Raw genomic sequence first — 26,914 nt, 5'->3', positions numbered from 1 at the left:
AGGCATCAAGACTGCCCTAGATGATGTTGCTGCATAATCTTCATCGTGTTAGGCCCTAAGATCAATGATGAGTCAACACCGTACTCTATATGAAGATTACCACACTCCCATGGGCAACATGCTAGCTACCTATAACACTTTGGGCTTTAGAAGAGTGTTATTCATCTGCCACTTCAAACCAAGACCCACATGTTAAAGGATTAGTCTTGATGCCATGTTATATGTAGGTGCTAAAACTTTGAAAGCTGAAACTTGTTGCTCTGTCCTCTGGTATTCTTTATCTCCTCTTAATTTCCCAACAACATATCTGTCCATCATGCTCTGTCTTTCCTCTGGAAGCCTAAAAGGCAATGCCATCTACCTGGTCGTGGATTTGGATGTCCAAAGGAATAGCCTGAAGTATCATTTTTATTTTTTCAACTTATTGTCTTAGTTGTTTTGCTACAATAACAAAGGCTGATGAACAAGAGATGACAGACTTATTTTTAACTAGGAATTAAAAAATGTATTCTGCCAGCTGATTCATTTGTTTTCTCCATACACATAACCATTATTTTAGATATAATCAAATCTTTAGAGATAGAGCTTTTAAAATAAAATCACACATAATTTCCATCCTTAAAGGAAATATGTCATAGCCATATGGTCCCTGTTTACTTGTCTTACCATATATTGCCTAAAAGTATTTGCTTGATAAAAATTGAAAACAGAATTTAAAAACACAGTTGAACTACAAGCTTAAAAATGGATGCAAAGATAAGTACCACTTTCAGGATATGATATGTACTCTATGTCCATAACATTTTTGAGAAATTATATCTCCAATTGGTAGGATGTGCCATAATCCGAACATTTGTGTCCATCTGAAATCTATACAATGAAAAAAATCAAGGGATTACTAGAAATATGAAACTAGTCTCAATTGTTTTCTCATTAGTCATGTAAAAGATTTGCAAAAATTTGCTACATAAAAATAGAAGAAATATGCCTTTAAAAATACACAACCACTTGAATATTTGAAGCTTTACAACTATAAATACATTTTTTATTCAAAATCACCTTGTCCATGATTTTAATTGGCTGAATGGTGTTAAAATTTCGATATACATCCCCTAGACGAGGCCATCCAGTTTGGAAGAAAGGGCCCCAAAAGAATCAGAAATACCACCTATTGCCACAGTTAGAAGTGTGATAAAAACACCAAGCTAATAACTATAACCATATGCAGAAATGTTGGCTAACACCCACATCAGCCCCTGATTTTCAATATCCCCTATGAGGTTCGCTTAGTTGATTCAGGCATGTTCTTGTGGTGTCTCAACCCTCTTGGTCTCCAATGCTTCCTCTTGTTCTTCCATCTTCTCATGTTTGGCTCCGTGTTTGTTATGCTCTGTTTCATATCCTGAGGTTTGATCTATATTGGAAGGAATGGAGGAGGTGGATGGAAGAAATTGGGAACTTGGAAAAGTAGAAAGGAGAAAGTGAGATCCAGGATGTAACAGGTGATGCAGAATAAAAATGCAATAGATATGAATAAATTAAATAAAAGAGATATTAGCAAGAATTTTTCCTCCATCTTTTATTAACTTGTTATTTTTATTTACAGCTGGAATTGTTATTACTTTTCCCGGTTTCCAGGCCAACATCCCCAACCCCTCCTCCTCCCCTTCTCTATGGGTGTTCCCCTCCCCATCCTCCCCCCATTACTGCCCTCCCCCCAACAATCACATTCACTGGGGTTCAGTCTTGGTAGGACCAAGGGCTTCCCCTTCCACTAGTGCTCTTACTAAGCTATTCATTGCTACCTATGCAGTTGGAGCCCAGGGTCAGTCCATGTATAGTTCAGATGTTAGTTATAAACATTCATTTCACGCACCATTATAAAAATCTTAGATTTCTTTTTGCATCATTGGAAAATGCTCAAACATGAACTACTCCAAAGTACACTTTGTGGCAAGTTCTGAATTTTACATTCATTATACCAAAACCCGACCTCTTTTACCCATCTCTCTTCCACTAATCATGCAAAAGTATTCAGAATACAAACTATCTTGGACATAAATAATGACCACCTGAGCATCCATAGTCTCAATTGACATATGAGAATAATAGTGAGTCTGTTTGTGTGTCCGCTAGACATCTGTTTTATTTCAAATCTTATATTGCTCAAATTATGTCTTAATTTTCTATAGCTATTATAATATTTGCCAGAAAAAAATGATCAAAGCAAAAGGTAATCCTACATTTCCAAAAAACACAATTTTTTCTTCTTTTTAAAACTTTTTATTGGTCCTTTGAGAATTTTGAATCATGGATACCAACCCACTCATCCTCCCATCCCCTCATATCTTTCCTCAACCCCTGCAATCACCCCCTCAGCAGAGGAAAAATAATTATATTTTGGAAACTGAAGTGTGTCACAGTGTGTCCAACAATATACCCTTTGTCCACACTTCTTTTCTTGCAAATGGTCATTGCAATGACTCATTTGGTCTTGCACAAGATTTCTGGCTTTGTTACTCTACTAATACTAGAAAAATCACTGGAACTCTTCTCAGATATGATAGTGTGTTGTTGCCTTGTGTCATGGAGATTCTGTAGTTTTGGATCATTAGAACCAGCACCCTCATGTACTCCAGTAGTTCATTAATTGGGTGTGTGTTTGGGTGGGCCAATTCAAAGCCTTGCATCTGGACTTGAGAAGTATCTGAGTTGGTCGGCCTGTTGACTCTCCTGCTCTCCTGCTATCAGGGTAAGCTCACCAGTAACCCCTGCCACCAAAGCCAGTTCTACCCTGCTACATCTGGTGAGAGGCACGGTCAGCTCTCCTGCTCTCAGGCCCCCAAGACAATTCTCTCATGATACTCGGGTGAGACATGGGGCAAATTCTGCATAGCCTTCAGACATCCACAGGTCTCCATCCCAGACTAGGAACACCTGCCTGGGTGCTGCTGCTGGGCCACACACTAAGATGTCACCCCAGTGTCAACAGGCCAGGACCCCGAAGTGGTCACAAGTGGTATCACCAGCTACTCATATCAATCAGCATTCCTCACTAAGCTGTAGTTTTCAGTTCTGTCTTTCTTCATTATAACCTTATCTTCTCTTTCTCTTATGTTCCATTTCTTCACCACATACATGTTCCACTTAGTGAATCTGGGGGTCTCTGAGTGTCTGAGATCATCTAAGGAGTGGTCTCAGGAGTGCTATGCCCACATTGTGCATTATGGCATTGGCAAAGGTCAACATAGGTATAGTCTGTCCCCTCAGATCTTCACAGTGCCTGACTCATCCTCATCTCAGGCTGGCTTCTGGTCCAAGCCCCATGCTATTCTGGTAGTCATCTCAAGTTTACTCCTTGCCTGGCCTGCCTGAGTAGCCCTGTGTGAGGTTCATCTGTCTTTTGGTTTACTCCTTCCTGGGGCCTTTAGTTTCAGGTGGGGTTCTTCTCATCTCAGGTTTGCTCCCAGTCCTGGGAGCCACTGGAGCCATCCCTCACTGTACTGGTGGTCACCTAAGGCTAACTCCCTGTCAGAGCTCACTGGTACAAGTCTAATGTTCATCTCAGGCTTGCTTTTCCAAAGTATGTGAGTCTACTAGCCATTCATATGTTCGTAGGTGAGAACACTGAGTGTAGACAGCAGCCACACCTGCCATGCTGCTAGGAGAAGTAGGAGACACAATCCTAATAATGAAAGTCCAGTTTCTCTTCCAATCCTTTTATTCTTTCTTCTACAATGATCCCTCTGTCTTAGCTTCAGCAATCATATTGAAGGTATTTCCTTCAAGCCTAAATTAAAGAAATTATTAATAGCAGTAAGAGGTCCTAAGAAAGTATCTTTGCCACGTTTCTCTCCTAGGTTCTGGTAATTTCTGGCAATTCTTGGCCCCTGGTAGCTCATAGAAGCATCACTCCATCTGTGTCTACATTTACATTTGGTATTTTCCTTTATGTGCCCTTGGGTTACAAACCGTCTGCTGTTGTGAAGGTAGGAGTGCTTGGATGTAGATCAACCATAGCCCAAAATGACCTCATAGAACTTGGTTATACCAAGAAGTTTCTAGGTAAGTTCGTAGAGTTGTAGTCAGTGATTCCAGGTAGTCACACACATGTGCGAGGAAAACATTTAGCCCACTAATATATGACAGAAAACATGGAAAGGAATCTATATGATAATCATATTCAACATGTAAGATACTTGACAATTCAGCACCTAATCATGGTGAGAAGGAACAAAACTCTCATTTGCAGGAAATGGATGGCAATGACACTCATCATGATAACTGAAATAAGCCAGAATTAGAGAGGAAACCTTTACTTATTTTCTCTCATAGCTAGAATCTAGACTGATTTTAAAGACATGGAATTATATTGAAGTCTAGCTGGAATTCAGAGGGGAAGAGGAGGAAAAAGAAGAAAACGGTATGAGAATGGAAAAGTCATCCCACCAAGGACAGTATTCACATCGATTAAAAAATGTCATCATAAGTTCACTGTTTTATGCAATCCTTGTGCTAATGTAAGGTCAAAAATGGCTCCTTATATAAAAACAGAAGGAAATTTCTTTGACTTGATAAATGACATGGAGAAAAAAACTCATAACGGACATATTTAATGAGGAAGTGCTGACTACTGTTTTCTATAATAGAAAACCAGATAAAAATACTCTAACTTGATTTCAGCATTATGGTGAAAGGGATGAAGGAAAAAATTGCATCAGTACCATGTGACACTTTTATTTGTGTTGAAAAATTATAAGAAATGTAAAAAATACTGCCACACTAAAAAGTAACAACAAATTTATATGAAATAAATTCAAATTTTCATATTTATTTGTACAGAATGCTGACAAAATTTAAATAAATAAAATTTAAGGCAGCCATGTAATAAAACTATAATTATGTATTAACTAAAAGATATATAACGAATTCCCATTCACTTAAAATCTCATATAGTTAATCTATCCATGCAATATATATAGATATCTCAAACAAGAGGTAATACATGTTCATCAAATAAATCATGTTTATTAAGAGAATTTCTAATCTGACAATCCCTTCTAAATGACCTTTTGATCAAACCCAGTCATAATTATTATGTCAGGAAGATGTTTTTAAGAAATAAAAAGATATAAGACAGTGCGTACTAGTCAGCATACATATACTTGTCAGTTCTCCAAATAACCAAAACCAGCAGGGTAATAATGCACAGAGAGAAGAGAAAGAATTAATTCTAGGAATGAATGCCAAAAGTTACACAGTTACTGCCTACCAGATTGCTAACTGGCAATGCTGGTAAGGAAAAAACAGTCTAAGTTTCATAGTGAACCAAGAGGATTAAGTGTGCTATTTCAATCTGAATTATTTCCAAGAGGGAGGAAAAGAAATGTTCAGGTGTATGTCCTAGAGCTTAGACATCTGATTTCATGAGGAAGTAAAACTGTAACCTCCACGAAGGAGGCAAATTTGCCCTTCCTGTACTTTTGACTTCAACCTAGTCTAGGAAATCAGAATGAGTAAACTCAAATGGAATTATCTAGGATCATGGATATTTGTGCGCGCGCGCGCGCGCGTGTGTGTGTGTGTGTGTGTGTGTATGTGTGTGTATGTGTGTGTATGAACATATAGGTATATGTGTATATGTATGTACATACATGTATATATGTTTATATATGCATCTGTGTATATATGTACATATGTATATATAGATGTGTGTATGTATAAATATTGTCAAATCTCTGAATTGTTCAATAAAATTCTTTGTGCCTTCTGTAGTGCTATCATTTCCAAATTAAGTAAAATATATAAATATTCCATTTCAGAGAAATTAATTATGACAACTGAATTTTTTAGATTACACCAAAGAGCACATTAAGTCAACTGGGAAAAATTCAAGTAGAACCAATAAATATACTTTAAGAATGCTCCAGTGAAGAGGAAGCCCTTGGTCCTGCCAAGACTGGACCCCCCCCAAGTGAACGGGATTCTTGGGGGGCGGCATTGGCGGGAGGATTGGGAAGGGAACTCCCATATAGAAGAGGAGGCGGAGGAGTTAGGGGGATGTTGGCATGGAAACCGGGAAAGGAAATAACATTTGAAATGCAAATAAGAAATACCCAATTTAATAAAGATGGAAAAATATTATAAAAATAATAATAAAAAGAATGTTCCAGTGAACCTAAATTATGAATATATACCAATCCAAGTGACTTCAATATTTTTAGCAAATTTAACATGAACACTTGCGTCACTATCCTCAGAAGAAAAATTCTATGAGTAGGACACTGATGACATGAATTTTAGGGACCTTCATGAAGCTCATAAGTTGAAGAAGTGATTAGCTTCAGGCTTGGCACAAAGAAATACTGAAAGTCCTTATTCACATTTGAAAGATAACTCAAAGTGGTCATCTCAAATTTGACATAACCTTTAAGTATTATATGACGTTATCTCTAATAAATCATGTAGCAGAATAAATTCCTGTAAATCATAAATATTAAGGAACTCTTGCAGATCAACCTTGCTAAAGGAAAACTTTAATTATCATCATATTCCCTTTAGAAGATAATATGCAAAAATTGTTTATCATATTAAAAAGCAATCAAAGAATATGCTGCCAAAAATGTTGAAAAAATGATTATAGATGTCTGTCAGGCCTTCAGCTAAAGAATGTATTAGGTGATTATGCTGCATGTTGTCACGGTTGTTGTATATGTTAGCATTTCACAATTTGTAACTTGTTATGGTTTTGCAGATTAAGTAAGTGTTCATTTTCCTACCCAATTGTAAAATAATAACTTCATAATATTTTTTTCTTAATGAAAGTACATAGAATTAAATGACTCTCCTTTTGTGAGACTCAGAGCTAGTCTTGCTACAGTGCTGTCCAAGGTCAGCCTTAGAGACTAGAACAACTCACATTGCACTCCGGAAGTATTGCTCTGGGTTTATCCTGCATTCTTCCCACCTCTCACTACATCCCCTCTTGTGCCCCAAATCCACCCCTTCTTGTTTATTATCATTCATGTCCTCCCCATTGCTTTTACACATTCACTTCACTGTAAACCTTTGAATCCAAAGTTCAGGTATGACATTATAGATTTCTTTCTAGCTAGTCTCTCCACAGATACTCAAACTGAATTATAATTTGTTGCACTTTGCCTGTAAAATCTCACACCCTTTATCCTAGTCTTCGTCTCCTTACAAGATGACACAATTGGATAAAATCCACTGTAAAGTGAAAATACCATGAGGGGAAATGCATTGAATACATCTTAGCTATCACACAGCCTACCTTAGCTTAGCCTGTTATAACTGTACTAAGAACACACTAGCCTGTGGTTGGATGTTAGAGTAGAGTATACCTGAACAAAATCATTTGAGAGTCAGCCTATTTTATGAATTTTATGTAATTTATTATCACAAAGCAGTGGCAACATGGTACTCCATAGAGTAGCGGGTGTTTAGCCTCATGGTTGGCAGCTGACAGGGAGCAGCAGTTTCTCACTATACCGATGCTCCAAGAGAGTCATTCTGAATAATGTTATCCTGAAAAATATTAAAAACCTAGAATGTAAAGTTTGGTTTCTAAAAAACAAATGTAGCTTTCTGTAGGTTTGTTAAGACAAAATCTCTAAGCCCCTGACAAGCCAGAGAACATTTGCACAGTGTCTCCAATCTTCTGTGTACAGGCTTCCTATGTATAGCAGAAGGGATAATCTATATAAACAGTTACTCAATAATTAATTATCTTTGTGGCTCAATAGGTATTGCAATACAAATAAGGACAATAATAATTTAAGATAAAATGCTGAGCTACAAAAATGTAAAGGAACGAGAATGGAGATTTATTCACGGTTTTCCTTTTATTTCTTCTGCACTGTGTAAATTGTGCAATGAAAAACAAAAAGCTGAGAACTGTAAGGGGCTATACCAGGGGCTGAATGGAAGCGTTCTTTGGGGTGCCTTGCATTTCTTGATAAAGTAACTTAAAACTGAAAAATTGGCTATTGTGCCCACATTTATATTGATATTTACATATAATGACAAGAAAAAAAAGTACAGAAAATTTTAAAAAATTGGTTGTACATTAGTTTACACAGTATGGTACCAACATGAACATTTATGCATTCTGTGTATATATCCAGGGATCTAAAAGAAAATGGAAAAGAATGCCAATAGTAATGAGGTTCTCTGTGTAGCAGGACTGCTGAGATTTTTTACATTGGCCCATGGCTGCCATGCTTCTACAGTTAACACATTCCAGTTTACATCAAACATATTCCCATCATTTTGAAGGTTTCAATGGCATAGAATTATACATAGGAAACATGAAATTAAGTTTATGTTTATTCCAATTTTGTGCACAAATATCAAGTGAAATTCAAAATGAAATTCATTTTCCTGGAGGAGAAGGGCAGACAAGGAAAACAAAGAGGAAAGAGAAGGGAACAAGAAAAGGAAAACATATCAACCAGCTATTTCTTTTGCACTACAAACCTCTTTAGCAGTACTGCAATAATTTACTTCACTGGTTTGTTTTTTTTCCCCAATTTTGGTAAAATATCCAGCACATAAAGAATGGGAAAGAAAAGTTTCAATTAGGGCTTGTCATGCCAATATGAGTACAAATATCTGGTAAAAAAAAATAAGTAATTGTGGGAAAGGATAAAACAACAGTGTGAGGAAAAAATAGGCAAAAGTAAACAGAGATGTCCAACTGTTCAGTAAATGAAGGAATAATGAACATTTTATTCTGAACCATTAAAAATTAAAAATATAAATAATTATAATTAAATGATTATAATTAAATAAAATAATTATAATTAAAAATATGAATAACCTGGACAGAAACAGGGAGATACCCTTACCTAGTCATACAACACAATCAGCCAACATTGAAATTTGAACATGTGTGCACATGCATATGTGTGCACACACCCACACAGCCAAACCAGTGTCATGCACTATGAATCCTTGAGACAAGGAAAGGCTTGAACACTGATCTGGCATTTAAATGGCTATAAAAAGGAGACAGGGAAGCTTTGTAAGGTATGTCCTTAGGGTTGTTTTACTACTGTGTTGAAATAGCATTTGGGAAACATCTGGAGGGGGAATAGCTTATTTTTCTTATAGTTCCTCATTGGAAATACTCAGGGAAGGACGTCAAACAGGCTAGGAAGCTGGGGGCAGGAACTAATGCAGAGGTCACAGAGGCATGCTTCTCACTTGCTTGCTCCTCATAGCTCTTTTAGCCTGCTTTCTTATAGAAGCCAGAACCAACTTTCTAGGAGTTCTGCTGCCCACAAAGGACTGAGTCCTCCTATGCCAATCATTGTTTAAGAAAATGCCTTACAGACTTGCCTAGAGCTCAGTCTTATGGGGGCAGTTCTCTCAGTTGAAGTTCCCTCGTCTAAAATGACTCTAGCTTGTGTCAATTTAAAATAAAACTATTCAGCACAGATGTTAAATGTTTGAATAACATTCCACTGGGCCTTGCCACACATTATACTCATTGAATATTCTGTTAACAAAAACAAATAGGTATTGATTACAGAAAACCTGGATCTTGTCTCATTTTAAGAATCATAATTATCATCCAGTGTCCAACTAAAATTAAATCTCCCATATTTAATTTCTAATAACATGACTTACCCAATGGGGAAAAAATTGACTTGAATATGGATTTCCATATATGGAGACTCCATTATAAGACCACCTTAAAAATAAAGCAAACATACCAACGTATCAAAACATACTGTTAATGATCACTGATTTCTCTACATTGTATTCATTTTGCAGCAGAATTTGTTTCATTTAAAAGGATCAAATGGGAAGGTTGTCTATTAAGGGATTACAAAAGAGTAGAAAAAACATTTTCAAGTGTACTTCATGTGGCCATCTGAGTGACTTTTTTCAAAGACTCCTTCATCATAACAATTTAAAAATAATTGTTGAGGTTAATCAAACCCTAGGAATTGAATTAACATCATCATTTAATTTTCAGAGTGTGGTAAATTTTGTTCATGTCTAAGTTACCCTAGGTTTGAACCATTGGCTTGTTTATGAATGGTTTTAAAAACAATGATGAGCATTTACCTTTTATGAAATATATTGGCCTAATCTTTTTATTTATTTATATTCCAGATGTTGACCCCCTTCTCGGTCCCCACTCCAAGAGCTCTTCACCACGTGGCTTCTCCTCTTTGCCTCTGAGAGGGTGCTTCTCTACCCATTTCACTCACTCACCCACTCCCCTTACCCACCTAACCCCACTTCACCCCCCACATACCATACATCCCCTCTCCCTAGGGATCCAGTCTATAGGATTAGGCATATTCTCTCCAAATGAGGCCAGACAAGGCATACCTCCTGCTTCATGTGCTGGGAGCCATGGACCAGCCCATATACGCTCTTTGGTTGGTGGCTTAGTCTCTAGGAGTTCCCAGGGTTCTGGGTTAGTTGTCACTGTTGATTTTCCTATGGGTTTGGCATCCCATTAAACTACTTTAATGTTTCCCCTAACTCTTCCATAGGAGTCCCTGACTTCAGGCCAATGGCTGGCTGTAAAAATTGGCATCTACCTAGTCAGCAGTTGATAGAACCTCTCAGAGAACAGCCATGCTAGACTCCTGTCTGCAAGCACAACGTGGCATCAATAATAGTGTCAGAGTTTGATCCACCCATGGGATGGATCCAAGTTGGACTAGTCACTGGATGGCCTTTTCTTCAACTTCTGTTCCATTTTTGTCCCAGCATTTCATTTAGATAGGAAAATTTCTGGCTCAAACATTTTGAGGGTAATTTGGTGACCCCATCCTTCCACTATGACCTCTGTCTATCTACTAGAGGTAGTCCCTTCAGGTTCCGTCACCACACTATTGGGCATTTTGGTCATCCCCACTGAGTACTGGGAGCATCTCACATCCCAGGTCTCTGGGACATTTTAGAGGTTCACCCTATCCCCTAGTCCTGAAGTTGCGTATTTCCATTGATTACCTGGCCCTCTGAACTTCATTCCTGTCTCCTCACATACCTGATCCTATCCCACTTTTCCTGACCACCTCCCCACACAATTCTTCACAGACATGGAAACAGCAATTCTCAAATTCATATGGCAAAAAATCTCAACAATAAAAAAACTTCTGAGGAAATCGCCAACCCAGATCTCAAACTGCACTACAGAGAAATAGTGATAAAACTGCAAGGTATTGGTACAGAGACAGGCAGGTCGATCAATGGAATAGAATTGAAGACCCAGAAATAAACCCACACACCTATTGACACTTGATCTTTGACAAAGAAGCCAAAACATAAAGTAGAAAAGAGGAAGCATTTCAACAAATGGCAGTGTGCTCGTAGAAGGCAAATTAATCCACATTTACCATGTTGTGCAAAACTCAAGTCCAAGTGGATCAAGAACCTCAACATAAAACCAGATACACTGAATCTCATAGAAGAAAAAGTGGGAAATAGCCTCGAATGCATTGAAACAGGAGAAAATTTTCTATATAACTCCTGGGCATATACCCAAAAGATGCTTCAACATGCCACAAGGACACATGTTCCACTACATTCATAACAGCCATATTTGTAATAGCCAGAAGCTGGAAACAACCCAGATGCCCTACAACCAAAGAATAAATACAGACAATGTGGTTTAACACCATGGAATACTATTCAAACACAACGATGCCAAACAAACAGAGCTTCCAGGGACTAAACCACTACCAAAAGACTATACATGGACTGACCCTGGGCTCCAACTGCATATGTAGCAGAGAAGAGCCTTGTTGGGCACCAGTCGAAGGGGAAGTCCTTGGTCCTGCCAAGGTTGGACCTCCAGTGCAGGGCAATATGAGAGACAATAAGCAGGATATATGGGGGAATACCCATATTGGGGAGGGGAAGGGAATGGGGGCTTATGGACAGGAAACTGGGAAGGGGAATAACATTTGAACTGTAAGTAAAGAAATACATCTAATAAAAAATTTATATATAAAAAGAAAACCAAGGACATCAGTAATTTTGCCGTCAGATGGATAGAACTAGAAAATATTATCCGGAGGAAGGTAAACCCGACTCAAAAGGATATACATGGCATATACTCACTTATAAGTGGATATTGGCTAGTTGTAATATATATATTATTTTTATTTTCTCAGTGGATGGGATGAGATGATAGCAATACCCAAGTTTTATGAATATGTAGCTTGGGGTGAGCCACTAACATTTCTACCTCTGTTCTAGCTAACCCTAGGCCTAGGCCTGGATGCTTTTAGTTCCTGTACAATCTTTCAAACTGTGTCTGTTAACCTAGACCTAGAATACTTCAGCTTCTAAGACTTCCTGCTGAACAATCTCACCCTTTCTAACACTTTCTGACCTCTGGCTGGCTGGTTCAACTCAATTATTCTGGCACTAACTCCTCTTCAAGCTGACTGATTCAATCAAGTTTTTATCAGCTTCTCACTGAATTACTCTGCTTGGCCTCAAATTAACTATTCCAATTTGTTCTAATCATCTGACTCCTTCTTATTCGCTGACTTCAACTCCCTCTGAGTGAAATTATGAACGAACTCAACTCCACTAAGCTACACTCAACCGTACTAAAGTCATTCCCACTCAGCTGAACTGACTGAATCTCTCTCCCTGTACTGCCCTTAGTTAACCTGTATTTCTTGTCTGTTCTCATGAGAGTTGGGGGTATCCTATCTCTGATTCATTCTGTCAAGTATTTCTCTTATTTATCACTTTCAAATGGGTGCTTCCTTTTACAGTCTAACTTTGCCTTCATTATTTGTAATTAAAGATGTATACTAAATATGTGTATGTATTTTAGTCCAAGGTCTGTGGTCTGTTTGCATTCTGGCAGGATCTCACAGACCTAGATCTTTGGACATGATCCCTTACCAAAGCAGCCATATTAGTGAACTAAAATCCCTCCCCATCTATACATATGTAAAACTACTTCACTAAGTATAAAATATCTAATTCAGAGTAGTAATCTTGCCTAAGTGTCAGCAAAATTGTTTTCGAAACACTGCCTCATGTAACAAAATTTTCAATTATATATTAAGGATGTATCAGAAATGAGACTAGAAAAAGCATGAAATAAATACTTTCAGATGTGATTATTATGTAGTCAAACATGATGAAAAGTATTAAATTGTTACAGTATTTATTAATATTGAGTATTTTGACACTTTGCAGGTTCTTATTTTTATTTTATTTTGTTATTAATTTTAGTAGCATATATTTACTGCTTCTTGCTGTCCTTTAACAATATCTCATCAAGTTTCCCTGGAATGAACTATGAAGAACAGCATGGCCCCAATTTTGAGTGCCATTCTGCCTTTGCCTCCTCGGGGGCTTGGACTGAAGGCATCCCCAGTAATACTCAGCTAATATTGTAACTTAAAGTGAGTAATACGATCCTACTCTGTATTCAAAATTAAGTAAGTGAAAGTGTGAGGGAGTGCCAAGAATTAGTCTACTTCTACCATTGATCATTCTAATATCAAGACCTGCCATGGTATAAGGAATCTGGGTAAACAAATGTTTGCTCATTAGATAATGTGATTGATCTAAATATCTTTGCTCTGATTTTCAAATTCTTGAAAAAGGATTAAATAATACCTAAATCAGAGAAAGTAAAATAAAAATACTATCTACTATTAATTGGGTCTAGAATATTTTTATAACATAAGTAACTATGTAGTTATAGTTAAGTATTATTTTCCTTATGGGTAATAATAAACAATAATAAATAAATCATATGAAGATGTGATCACAAGGCACTGTCTTTTTACCTTTTTTCACACTGTATAATCTTCCATATATTTCACTATCACTACCCTACCCACTTCTTTAAAGATGTACAATATTACAACAGATGTCTCTCCTAGATTTCTTTTGTTAGCTTTTTTATGTTCAAGTTAAGGGAATTCAAATATAAACTCTTTTATAGATTCTTAATTCTCTCAACATTATTATTCAAGAAGATAGTAAATTATTGTATGCCCTTTTAAATTCTTTCACTAAAGTTTCTACATCAATCCTTTCATTCATATTTTAGCTGGATAGCTTGATATGAAAACATAATCAATGTACTGATAGATTTGAAATCCTTAAATTTGTCAATTTTGGAATTAAGCAGTTAAAACAACAAGAACACTATAGTCATGTAATTTGAGAGGTAAGCAATTTTGAAATGTTCTACAAGGGGAATGGCACTTGAACTTGAATATATTTCTTATGTATCTTAGCAGAAACCCAATAGAATAAATAGAAAAATAAAAATCCTGTTGTGCACCATGTATTCCTGGCAGGTTTAACAGGTTCCACCAACTTCAGAAATGTTTCATGTTCTAAAATTCGCTTTTCCGTTCTATCCATGCTTTAAAGTTCATTAGTCTTTTGGTGTTCCTAAGAAACAGTAAGTCAGTGCAAAACTTTGATGATCTTTTTTGTCATATCTGAATGGTTCTTCAAAGGACAATCTAATTTATATATCAGAAATAATTCTTTCTTTGTTCCTTCATTCTTTCATTCCTTTGTTCCTTTCTTCTTCTTCCTCCTTTTTCTTTTTCCTTCCTCCCTCTCTCTCCTGCCCTAACCCCCTCCCCCGTAGATACAAATATGTCATAGAGACCAAAGTATCTCATGAGGTCAAAGTACAACTCTCAGAAATCATGTCTCTCCTCCACCTTGTGGGAATATTTAAACCTCAGGGCTGCATGCACATATCTCTTTCACATTCTCACAAACTCAAAAAATATTTTCACAATAGATTCTCATAAATGGAAAGGATTTGTTAAAACTGTGAGAATTCTGAAGCGTTGGCTTGTTCATATTCACTGTCTGTCCTAGTCAGCTTCTGTTGGTGTGGGGAGGAAAAACTATGGCAACTTGGGGTTCAAGATTATTTAGCTCATCATGAACTTACAATCTACCATCAATGGTAACCAAAGAAGAAACCCAGAGGTAGGAACTCGAGTAGAGAACAGAAAAGAATGATGTTTACTGGCTTGCCTCCTCTGGTTGAGTCAGCTCCCTTTGTAATACAGCTTGATCCACCTGCCTAGGGATGTGCCAGCCACAGTTGACTGAGCACTACTACAACATTGAAGAATCAAAAAATATTCCTGAGAGATTGCAATTCTCCAGTGGAATGAAGGCAATTTGTTTTTTGTTTGTTTCTTCTTCTTCTTCTTCTTCTTCTTCTTCTTCTTCTTCTTCTTCTTCTTCTTCTTCTTCTTCTTCTTCTTCTTCTTCTTCTTCTTCTTCTTCTTCTTCTTCTTCTCCTCTTCTTCTTCTTCTCCTCCTCCTCCTCCTCCTCCTCCTTCTCCTCTTCCTCCTTCCTCCTCCTCCTCCTCCTCCCTCTCCTCCTCCTCCTCCTTTCTCCTCCTCCTCTTCCTCCTCCTCCTTCCTTTCCTCTTCCTCCTCCTTTCTCCTCCTCCTTCTCCTCCTCCTCCTCCTCCTTTTCTCCTTCTCCTTCCTCCTTCTCCTTCCTCCTTTTCCTCCCTCCTTCTCATTCCCCCATCTCCTTCCTCCCTCCCCTTCCTCCTTTTCCTTCCCCCTTCTCCTCCCCTCCTCCTCCTTCTCCTCCCCCCTCTTCCTCCTCCCCTCCTTCTCCTCCTTCTCCTCCCCCCTCCTCTTCCTCCTCCCCTCCTTCTCCTCCTTCTCCTCCTCCTCCTTTCTCCTCCTCCTCCTTTCTCCTCCTCCTTCTCCTCCTCCTCCCTTCTCCTTCTCCTCCTCCTTCTCCTCCTCCTCCCTTCTCCTCTTCCTCTCCCCTCCACCTCCTTCTCCTCCTCCTCCACCTCCACCTCCTCCTCCTTCTCCTCCTCCTCCTCCTCCTCCCCCCCTCCTCCTCCCCCTCCTCCTCCTCCTCCTCCTCCTCCTCCTCCTCTTCCTTCTCCCTTTTCTTTTGGTTCATTCCTTTTTCTTCCTTCTCTTCTCCCCCTCCCACTCCTCCTCCCCCTCCTCCTTCTCCTTCCCCTCCCCCTCCTCTTCCTTCTCCTCCTCCTCCCTTCCTCTTCCTCCTCCTTCCCATGTCAACTTCACTGTCCTCTGAGTCTTCATCCTCACCGGAGTCTCCACCTTGCATTGTGCCCACGATGCTTTTGCCGGGCCTTCCTTGCATGAACACCTCTACTGCTCTCTGAGGCTTAAACGGCCGTCTGTCCTCCAGCTCGCTGTCTCATTCATGATCCTCTTGGATGTCTATGTCCGAGTCGTCACTGCTTCCACTCTTGAGCAGTCGCTTCTCCTCTTCCTTTAGCTTATTCTGCATCAGACGGAGAGTATACTCAGCTTCCTCAAACCTGTCCTGCTCCATCCTGTGATGGTCCTCAAGCTGCTGTTCCAGGTAAGCCAGGTTCTGAAACTTCTCTAGATAGATTTCATATTGCTTTTTCAGCTCTTCCTCAACCTTCTCATACTCATCCATAAAGGCTGTCCTGACTCTCTGCAGGGTCTGCAATAGCTTCCAATTTTTTCCAGTTCTAATTTTCTCTTTTCAGTTTTGGCTTGTAAGTTCGCTTCATCAGAGGCCACATTATTGAGCAGGTCTTTAGTCTTTTAACGTTTGCCAAAATACATTTTAATGCAATTCTCATCACCTTTTCAGTCTCGTTTATTCCTAGAGATGTAGCAATGACTTCTGTTCTCAGTTCCCTCAGCTCAACCTCTTTGCCCAGCAACTCATACAAAAAGCTCCCTTGGCAGTGAATTCAGAAGCAAGTTGTCTGGCTGCTTTCAAATCTGCAATCTTGGAGCCAAGCTCAAACTTGAATTTGCTGATGTCTTCCTCTCCGATGTTGGAGCTCTCCATCCCTTTGGTCTTCATAGCATTATACAGAACGGATGTGATCAGCAGCAGCTCTTTCACCGCATACCAGTCTGCTTGATAGCATTTCTTGGTATTGAGTTTTATATGAGCCTTTGTGGCCATGAACTGGGTAATTGCCTTAAGGAAGAAAACTCAGTCTTGTTCAGTCTGTGTCAGAAGGGATGTCGGTCTGCGCCTCATACCTTTTCACAAGTCACAGAAGCACTTCAGAGACAAGCCCAAAGTTGGGTGGAAATTCTCCATAGAAATAAGGCATGGATATCCCAAGGCTCTCATCATCTCTGTGAAATTGCGGAGGTCGCAGAAAGACGTGCCACTCTGGTTCCCAAGAGTCCACTATGAAAGCAATTTTTTAGCTGGGGTTCTTTCTGAACAGATGTATCAGGTTGACATTTGAATCTAACTCTGACACTGTATCTTTGTTTTACCTAAAACATAAATGTACACATTACCAGTTTCACAGTTTCACATCCCCAATACAAACATTGCACCTACACTATTTCCCAAAGGAAAAAGTGTACAAGACTGAAAATAATGGAAGTGTAAAGTCAGGACACTTTTTAATTCCTGGTCTTCTCAAGTTCCATTAAGCTATATGGTTTTCCACAGCCATGATTCTGCTAATCAATTACACTAATAGTCTAACGGAAACAACAAAACCACAGCATTAAAGTAACAAGTGTTTCTCCAAAGGGAATGAGATAAACAACTTAAAAATAGTCTATTAAATACTAAAGTGTGTGTGTCATAGAAATTTGTGGTATTTTCCAAATAGGAAGATAGCATAATTCTCAAATAATAGCGTTGTAGGAGTTTAATGTGCTGGTACTGGAAACAAAAGTTATCTAAAAGAAGGAATAGTGAATAATATATTTAACGTTTATTGCATTCTATATTTTACATAGCATTTTAACTGTGAGGCAGTTCTCTAAGGGAGCATCCTCCATAAAATAGCTTTTAAGAATAGGAAGAAAGTAAGTGTGTCTGAAACATTCTGGGAAAAATAATACGGGATGAGTTTGGAAACATAGGCATAGCTTATATGTCATGCTACATATTTTATGAGTGGCGCTCCTTCATAATAGGTGTGTGGTGTGTGTGTGTGTGTGTGTGTGTGTGTGTGTGTGTGTGTGTGTGTGTTTTAAGTTACTCAAAGTGTCACTATATTGTAGAGGAGCAACAATGGCAAGACACAGTCAAGAGCCTATTGCTGGCAAGAAGTTTGGGTGACTTAGCCCATGCTTGACTATGTGAGTTGGAACGGATAAAAAGATTTGCCTACATGTACTATTTAGACCAATAGTAGCAGTTCATAAGCAGCAAGTAAAAGATGAGCAGAAGATTAGAACAAGAGTTCCTGTGATAATTTTATTTATTCTTTGAAAATTGCCTGCATATATGCAGTATATCCTTCACTAATAAGTTCTTTCTTTCTTTCTCTTTTTCTTTCTCTTTTTCTTTCTTTCTTTATTCAATGCTAGATTTTTGTTGTTGTTGAGAAAACAGGTCAGCATGCCTAAAACAAGCTACAGGTTCATTTAGTTTTCTGAATTTTGAAATGCTTGTTAGAGATCCGAGATCACACACACACACACACACACACACACACACACACACACACACACATATGATTTATCAAATGTGAAAAATACTACCAAAATAGAACTATATGGACATTTAATTTGGAGTTGATCTTATCAGAGATCTGTATCTCGACTGTAGCAGAAGTAGTGCTCCTTTTGGACTGACTTAACAGTGTTCGCAGAGTCAAAAGAAAAGCATGTTCCATGTTTTTTGAAAAGGATGCAGATTTTCAAAGATCATTTTGAAGCAGCTCTCAGTGACTTTTGGTTCCATATCTTTCTTAAATGTCTCTCTGTGGGAACTAAGCCTATGGAACTGGCAAGTGAAAGCTGATATCTTGCTGCCACCTAGGCCATCACCCATTTATATCCCAGGGATTTTCTATGTTCCAACAGATGAGCATCCATCAATGAAAAACTGCCTATTTTCTTAATTTGAAAATTAAGGACCAGCAGTCTTAATTAACCTGGACCCCCAAGATCTCTCAGACACTGGATTACCAATCAGGTAGCATACACCAGTTCAGATGAGGCCTCCAACACATGTACAGCAGAGGACCCTTGGTTCTGGGTTCATTCAGAGAAGTTGCACCTAACGCTCAAGAGACTAGAGGCCCCAGGAAGTTTAGAGGTCTGGTGTGGTGGGAGGGGTAGGTGAGGTGGGGACATCCTTGTGAAGACTGGGGGGAGAGGGCAGCGGTATGGGATGTGGAACTGTGGGGGGAGTGTGAACCAGGAAGGCAGGAGGGGAATAAAATCTGGAGTGTAAAAATAAATAAATAAATAAATAAATAAATAAATAAATAAATAAATATTACAAAAAAGAAAAGAAAAGAAGTCACAGGTCCCTTCTTGATAATTTGCTTTAGATCTATAATTTTTGATCAAAACTTTCCAGGAATAACTACATTTTCAAATCATGATCTAAATTTTAGGTCATTACCATCCCCCTGTAGCACATCCAGTAAATGAAAGCAGATTGTCTGGAAAATAAGTCTCTGGCTTCTGAAACAGTATTTCACAAAGTGTTTTATTGGATCATAATTGATGATACATACATACACAGAGAGTCACCCATGCTGTAACAAGTTCAAAGTAATGCCTTACTGGAAAACTTCTCAGATCCTTTAATGAAAAGTCAATTTTTTTCCTCTTCACACACTTTATCAATAAAAACTCTGAGAACATGCCTCTAATAGATTTAAATGTGTTCATGTAAAAGCTAATATGTGAGCTGCTACATCAGTGCTCTGTGTGTTGTAAAATATACAATGTAATGAAAATGTTTAAATATATATCAACAACTTTACTCATTTTTGTTCACTATCTGTTCCTTAATCATCTTTGACATGAAGAAATAAGGACCTCCTTCTTCAATGTATTGATGCATATTAAAAATTCACAAAGGGAATAGGGGTATACAGTTTCTCCAAAACATGTGAATCCATAAAAGATTAGTTCTCCAAGAGATTCTGTAGCATGATTCTTTCCCAGAATATACATGCCAACAGTCTGATTACAGGAAAATAGTCGATAGAAATAGATAGATAGATAGATGATAGATAGATAGATGTAGGTAGGTAGATAGATAGATAGATAGATAGATAGATAGATAGATAGATAGATAGATAGATAGATAGATGATAGATAGATGTAGGTAGATAGATAGACAGACAGACAGACAGACAGACAGATAGATAGATGATAGATAGATAGATAGATAGATAGATAGATAGATAGATAGATAGATAGATAGATAAAGAAGTAGAGAGATAGAGTAGAAAACTAGATAAGTAAGTGGATAGATAAATGGGACAGAAAGAAAAACAGAGCGAGCTCCCTTACTTCTTCCTATGTATGAGCACTCAGCAGAAACATGGCTTTGAATTAGAAAAGAGACCACACTTAAATCTTGATACCAACTTGAACTTGAACTGCTCAGTCCCTATAACCATGAGACAAAAAATCCTGTTGTTTAGAAACCTCCAAGTCTATAAAACATTCTACTGTAGCATTCTTAACATAGTATATAAACACGTACCGTTCTAATCCATAGATGTTTTGAACTGTTTTCCCAGAGAATCCACATTTGTGGTGACTGAACTTGCATGGCTTTATTCAGCAAAGTAGTTCCCCATTTACTTACTCTGCAGAAATCCTTTGTACAATAAGAAATCTCTTCCTTCATTTGAATAAAGATGTAAAAGCTAAAACTACCATCGACTTAGAGAATGGAGATTTTCTGAACTGACAGATATTTGGGTTCAGGGTTATGTTTGATAGCTTCATTGATTGCTTGATAGCTGGCTTGAACTGGACATTCATCCAGTGGTTATGCAAAGCAACAAAACCTTGAATGATCCTCCCCATATTGTTTCAGGATTTCTTATGACAAAATTATCATTGCATTATTCATGATCTTCCAACCTAAGAAAATTATTACTTCTGAGTACAGTCTAATCTACAGAAAAGGGACATTTTGTCTCCTGAAGCAACAAAGAATCAGAAGCACTAATGCATAATCTCTTTTTCTTTGTCAACCATTCATAAAATTCAACTATTTCAAAGAAGCACAATTTTAAGCTAATACCAATCATCATATTATATTGTAAAACAAAATCAGTGAAGGTATTTGTTTTACAATTAATCAATCAAATCAGAGTGTACAAAAGACTCATATTTACCCAGCATAGTTTCCTTTGTTTTTGTGACCTATTAAAGGAAATGAGAAGAAACATGTAAACAGCAGATCCCTCTCAAATGGGAAGCATTTTTAAATGTTAGCCAAACCGGGAGGAGAGTTTTAAGGTGTTATGCCAACAGGAATTTTGCTGCTATCCATCCTGTTCCCACTGGGTAAGAATGCAAGAGACAATAATTGATTTCATCCAAGAGGAGCCGTCGCCCATGACTCTCGCTGTTCTTATACATCATTAGTCAGACGAAATAAAGTTTCCTAATGGGATTTTGGATTCTCTTGAGCTTAAAATGTGTTTCTGTGTGATCTAATTATCAAATTTCGAGATTGCATCATATGTCATAGCTTGCTTATTCTCAAACAACTGATGAGAGGCAAACGGTAGAAACAAAAGATGGATAGAATCAAAATGCAGGTCCATGGAATAAGACACCTGGAGTGGTGCCTTGTGCCATAGGTGAGATGCAGTTTTAGTATGTTATTAATGATATCAACTAATTATCTGAGTCAGATAGAGAATGTATAGGAGACAACATTTAGCAATGAACACAAGGTAAGATTCACATTAAAATTACCCAGAGTAACTATTTTTAATAGATTTCAAACTCCTGCCTTGAGACCAACAATGTTAACAGGATTTACTTGGAATCCCTTAATTTATAGTCATTCTTGAATTGGAAAAGGAATAAGCAGCAAAACAATCAGAACCACAATCAGAGAGTGATCTCATATTTGGATAAATGAAAAGGCTTGGAGTCAAGAAGTTTCTATTATACTTGGAAAAATTCCAGATTTTTAAATTCTACCATTTTATCAATGATTTCCTTTCCATACAAACAACCTACATGACACAGGTATTTATCTGTGTATATAGTAATTGTATTTGTGGCAACAGTACAATAATCTTTATCAAGTTGCCAACTCTATTTTCTCTGGCTTCTACTTTGTTCGAGCATGAAAGTCTAGGATAAAGAATACCATCTCTGAAAACTCTTATTTATAACAAAATAGAAAGGCAGGGGGAAGAAATGTTACCCATTAAACAGCAGGGCCCTTTCTATCCCCAGGTACTGATAGTACCTTAAATGATTAAAAAATCCATTGCTTGAAATATAGAAGACAGGTTGTGTCTCTTTGTGTGTTTCATACTGCTAAAGTGGAAACAAAACGAACAACTTGATTGTAAGGTATAAAGCTTAATGATAGTATAGTCGGAAAAATAAGGAAAATGTGTTTGAAGTAAAGTACTGATGCAGTTGGTACTAATTATTAAACCACCTTCTCTGTGTAACTAAATTGAGCGTCAATCACTTGGGAACAGAGGGCATGCCTAACAAATTACCTTAGGTATCCTGAGAAGCTTCCAGAATTGTTAAAATATTGTGGAAGTGATTAGAGCTGAGGTCTAGCTTCCTATATTGCTCCCCTTGTTTTCACAAACGATTGGTTTAGTGTCAGATCTAAACATCATCATTATTTGTAACACTGGCCCTTTGTTTCCTCAGTCGAGAAACATTTGCGCATCCCAAACTGTTCACTAGAAACAGCACAGCCTAGCAGTGTTAACTTAGGCACCTCTACCTTTCTGTCATCTCAGCGTAACTACTTTTCTGCTGATGAATTAAATAGCAGAATGTTGTTTCAGGTTGTGTTTGAAGGCTGTGCCCTAGAGGGAAATTCCAGAATCAGCTTATTCGACAGAGCTGCTTTGTCTAGCCTTCATTTGATTGAGTGTGGTCCATCCACAAAGTGCTTCAGAGCAAAGAGGCAGGGCGATATATAATAACTAAACAGGCAGAGTTCTACAGAGGTACTTAGGCCTGGAGACAGAAGAACATTACGGCTATTCATCATTATGGCCAATGGTATTCATAAAGGAAACTCACACAAAATATGTTGTCTGTGAGACCAGATTCAATTATTTATGGTTATTAAAGTAACTGAAAGCAATCACTTGGCAAGATCGCCTTAAAATACCTACTTGATTATCAAATTCTTTATCAAAACACCCTTACTCAGAACTTTCATTCTCCACGTGGATTTTAAGTCACTTTGCTCACTTGTGTTAATTCTTTGAGAACACTGAAGTAATTAAATACAATAAAATTGCCCAGCCATTCTGATTACTACAGTAGAATAACTAACCTGTTGATTTCAGTCAGACATTAGAATTACTATAATACTAGATTAAGTACCACCAAATCAAGTTTATATTATTTGTGATTTATTGTGTACAATATATTATACAATTCTGAGTGTAGAAAAAAAGTTTGAAATGTGTTTAGAGGTTCTGTATTTTTTTCCACCTTGCCATCAAAATGATACCAAAATAATTCAATATTACAGCTCAGTCTTCCATGAAATGCTGACAGAAAAATTACACACACACACACACACACACTCGAACAAACAACACACACTACTTAGCAGTCATAAATGTATCCAATACTTTACCATATATATCTAAACTATATGAGGGTGTTTCATTCCAGTGAAGCAAGGACTATACGATGCAAGGGGTTAAATGAGGTACTCAGTAACCTAGGTATTTTCTCTAAATAATCAAAAGCGAAAAAAAAAATCAGCAACCTTTAAGAAAGCAATAAGCCAATATCAAAATTGTATCACATATGTGTTTTATCCAGTAACTCTATTATTATTTATCTGCTGAAAACTCCAAAACAAAAATATTGACTAATGTAAAATATATAAGTAAACTCGATTGCAGTAATTGCCTGTATTGTAAACAGAAGGAAAATCTTACAGTTACAAAAGTTACATAGATTATATAAAATATCTACATAAGAATGCTTAAAGAAAGGGATAAGTACTTAGGACTGCAAATGTAACTTTTATTCATCTGTTATCATTGTCATCTCAGAAGCTGACTGCTGACTTACTCATCCTTTCTAGTTCTTTCTGAACTCTGGCTGGCTGTCTCAACTCAGCGGTTGTGGCTCAAACTCCTCTCCAAGCTAGTTGATTCAATCTGCTTCTCTCAGCTTCTCCTGAATTGCTCTGCTTGGCCTCTAACTTACCCTAGCAATCTGTTGTAATCTTCTGACTCCTTTCCATTCTTGGGACTTTTTGTATTCACCCATGTCTAGCTTTTTCCTCTCTGCAACCACTGTAAAACATTACTTCCACCACCACCATCCTCCACATCATATTCCTCCTGAAAATTCAGGATGCTCTCAAGAACATAAAACATTCCATCCTGCAGGGAATCTCATTAAGTTCAGTCTCTGAAACTATGGAGATTCACTAGGATCCTCTTTTCCCAAGTGTATCTACACTATTAGGACTGCCTTGGTTATGTTCGGATCACCTAAGATCCCAGAAGGAAACCAAGACCAGTCAAGATGCCTGGAAGAAGTAGAGATGAGAGGAGTTTTCTGGCAAGGACAATCTGAAACCAGTTAAGACGCATGCTGACTGTACAGTGCACCCCAGGTCTCCTGCTTTCTTGTGTTGTCACAATGTAGGGATGGGCTTTTTATGATATAACTCCCTGAGTTATTTCTAGTCCTTTATTTGACCCCTTAGCCATATTCCTACAAGTAACCCCATGAAGCTCATTGGTTCATTGAATTAGGTGTCTGGGGCCTCATTTTGGTGGTTCTCAGTTTTTTATTAGGGATAAAAAGACAGTGTTTCCCATTTCCATAGGAAGAAGGTCATACACGTTTCCATGTCAACTGGAGCACTGCCTTCAAAATCACGTGAAGGTGCTTTGAGTGAAGGCATGATCATATTTCTATCTGAACACTTAGTTTTTTCCTTTTTGGGTCCTGCTCTCACAGAACCATTCCAGTCATCACACTTTGAGGTAGGTAATTTAAATTTTCACTAAAATGTCAGGTCTCAACCTGACTCATTAAAGTTATTTTGATGTATGTTGCATTTGCTCCAGATTCTTTCTGCTACTTTACCATTTAGTGCTACTCACTTCTTTCAATTTCATCTTCATTGGACAGGCAGCTCCGAGTTGGCTTTAATCTAAAGTAGTTCATACAGATGTACAGTGAAATATGACTTAAAAAATCACATTTCCCCTTCAAATACACGCTTATCTTTTCAAAATATGCCCTAACCACCACCAGTTTCATTTCTTGATTTTATAATCTAAGCTCAATTAGTACTGTTGGTGTGTGTGTGTGTGTGTGTGTGTGTGTGTGTGTGTGTGTGTGTGTGTGTGTGTGTGTGTGTTCATACAAGAGACAAAGAAGATGAGGAATATGCAAATGGCCACACCTCAGAAAATAATGGTACTCTTTCCTCCCACAACAATGAGCTCTCAATAACTCCTCAGAATCAAGAGAGGAGAGAAAAGCACAGGAAGTGGTACAATAAAAAGTAAGATCTATTTTAAAAAATATCTTGTGCAAAACCACATTAATGTCACTTCTTTTGCAAAGAAAATATTTTGTGATTTTTTCCAAGCATTTCTATTCTCATATACTGAGGTACACATGAATTATGATTAACTAATTGCCCTATATTTTAAAATAAAATTGATATTCTTCATATGATTATAATTTCTGAGACGAATGTTTATTTTTTTTACCTGTTAGGTTTTAAATCAATAAACATTCTGCCTTCCAAGAAACTAAAACTTATTTATAGAATATTTTGAAAACTGAACAAATCCAAAGAACAGCTATAAATCAATTTGTCAGTAGACAATAATCTACTATAAAAGTAAAAAAAAAGAAAAGGAAAGCTAGGGGAATAGTGGAAAGTGAGTTCAGGAAGGTTGCCTAGAGATAAAAGCAATCTTTGTATCAAATATGCCATAAAGTGTTGAAAGGTATATTCATATCAGGCAAGAGAGGACATTCTCTACAAATTAAACACTGACACTGAACATAAGAAATTTTAATGAGTTTTTGTTGGAATTGAGCTAAATATTAGGAATAAGAGTCAAAAAAGAGAACATGAAATTTGCAAAAGGTAGAAATTGAATATATGAGATATACATGTATATATGAAAGAGTTTAACAATAAATCTGTGCATGTAGAATTGGAGGTCCAAGTAACCAATGGCTCCTAAAATGGGTTTAGTAAATATCAAGGTTTGTTTTATGTAGTTTTGGGGACTGAGTCAATGCATTGATTCACCCTTAGACTCCAGGACCATAAGATTGATTAATAATGCATGAGAATTGAAATCCTAGAGAATGCCTGACTCAAATCTAAGAGACTTATTTTCCTTTTGAGAAATCAAACTCAGCTATGCAATGCTCTGTGTGGATGTGTTTGGCATAAGCTTCTTGGGTTTGACTCTGGACAAGCAAAAGTAAGTAGAGATAGCATGAATCCTTGGTAGAACATAACCACTGAAGTCCTTCATAAAGACCAGACACTTGTTGGGTTCACCAGCTTGTATTAGTTAGGGTTTCAATTGCTGTCAAAAGACACTAAGACCAAGGCAAGTCTTCTAAATGACACTATTTAATTGGAGCTGCCTTACAGGCTCAGAGATTTTGTCCATTATCAACAGGCAGGAAGCACAGCAGTGCCCTGGCAGGCATGGGGCTGGAGGCAAACATTTGAAGACTGTCTTGCAAGCAGCTAGGAGAAGGATCTCAAAATCCATCCCCACAGTGATAAACTTCCTCCAATAAGGCCACATCTCCCAACAGTGCCACTCCCTATGAGCCAAGCATTTTCAAACCACTCACATGGATTCACTGAAGAAAACCCACCTGGGTTCAAACCCAGCCCCACACTAACCTTGGGTGAAATGAAGTGATAACGGAATCTTAAAGGATTTCCTTT

General features: G+C 37.7%; 1 pseudogene; it reads right to left on the bottom strand.

Moving 5' to 3' along the window:
* Positions 1 to 1,295: 1,295 nt before the first annotated feature.
* Positions 1,296 to 24,234, bottom strand: LOC116898313 (annotated as a pseudogene).
* Between the last annotated feature and the right edge of the window lie 2,680 nt (positions 24,235 to 26,914).

This window comes from Rattus rattus, chromosome 4 (genome assembly GCF_011064425.1).
Source record: "Rattus rattus isolate New Zealand chromosome 4, Rrattus_CSIRO_v1, whole genome shotgun sequence".
Lineage (NCBI taxonomy): Eukaryota > Metazoa > Chordata > Mammalia > Rodentia > Muridae > Rattus > Rattus rattus.
Note: the sequence above shows the minus strand (reverse complement) of the source record. Positions and strands in the feature narration are given on the sequence as shown.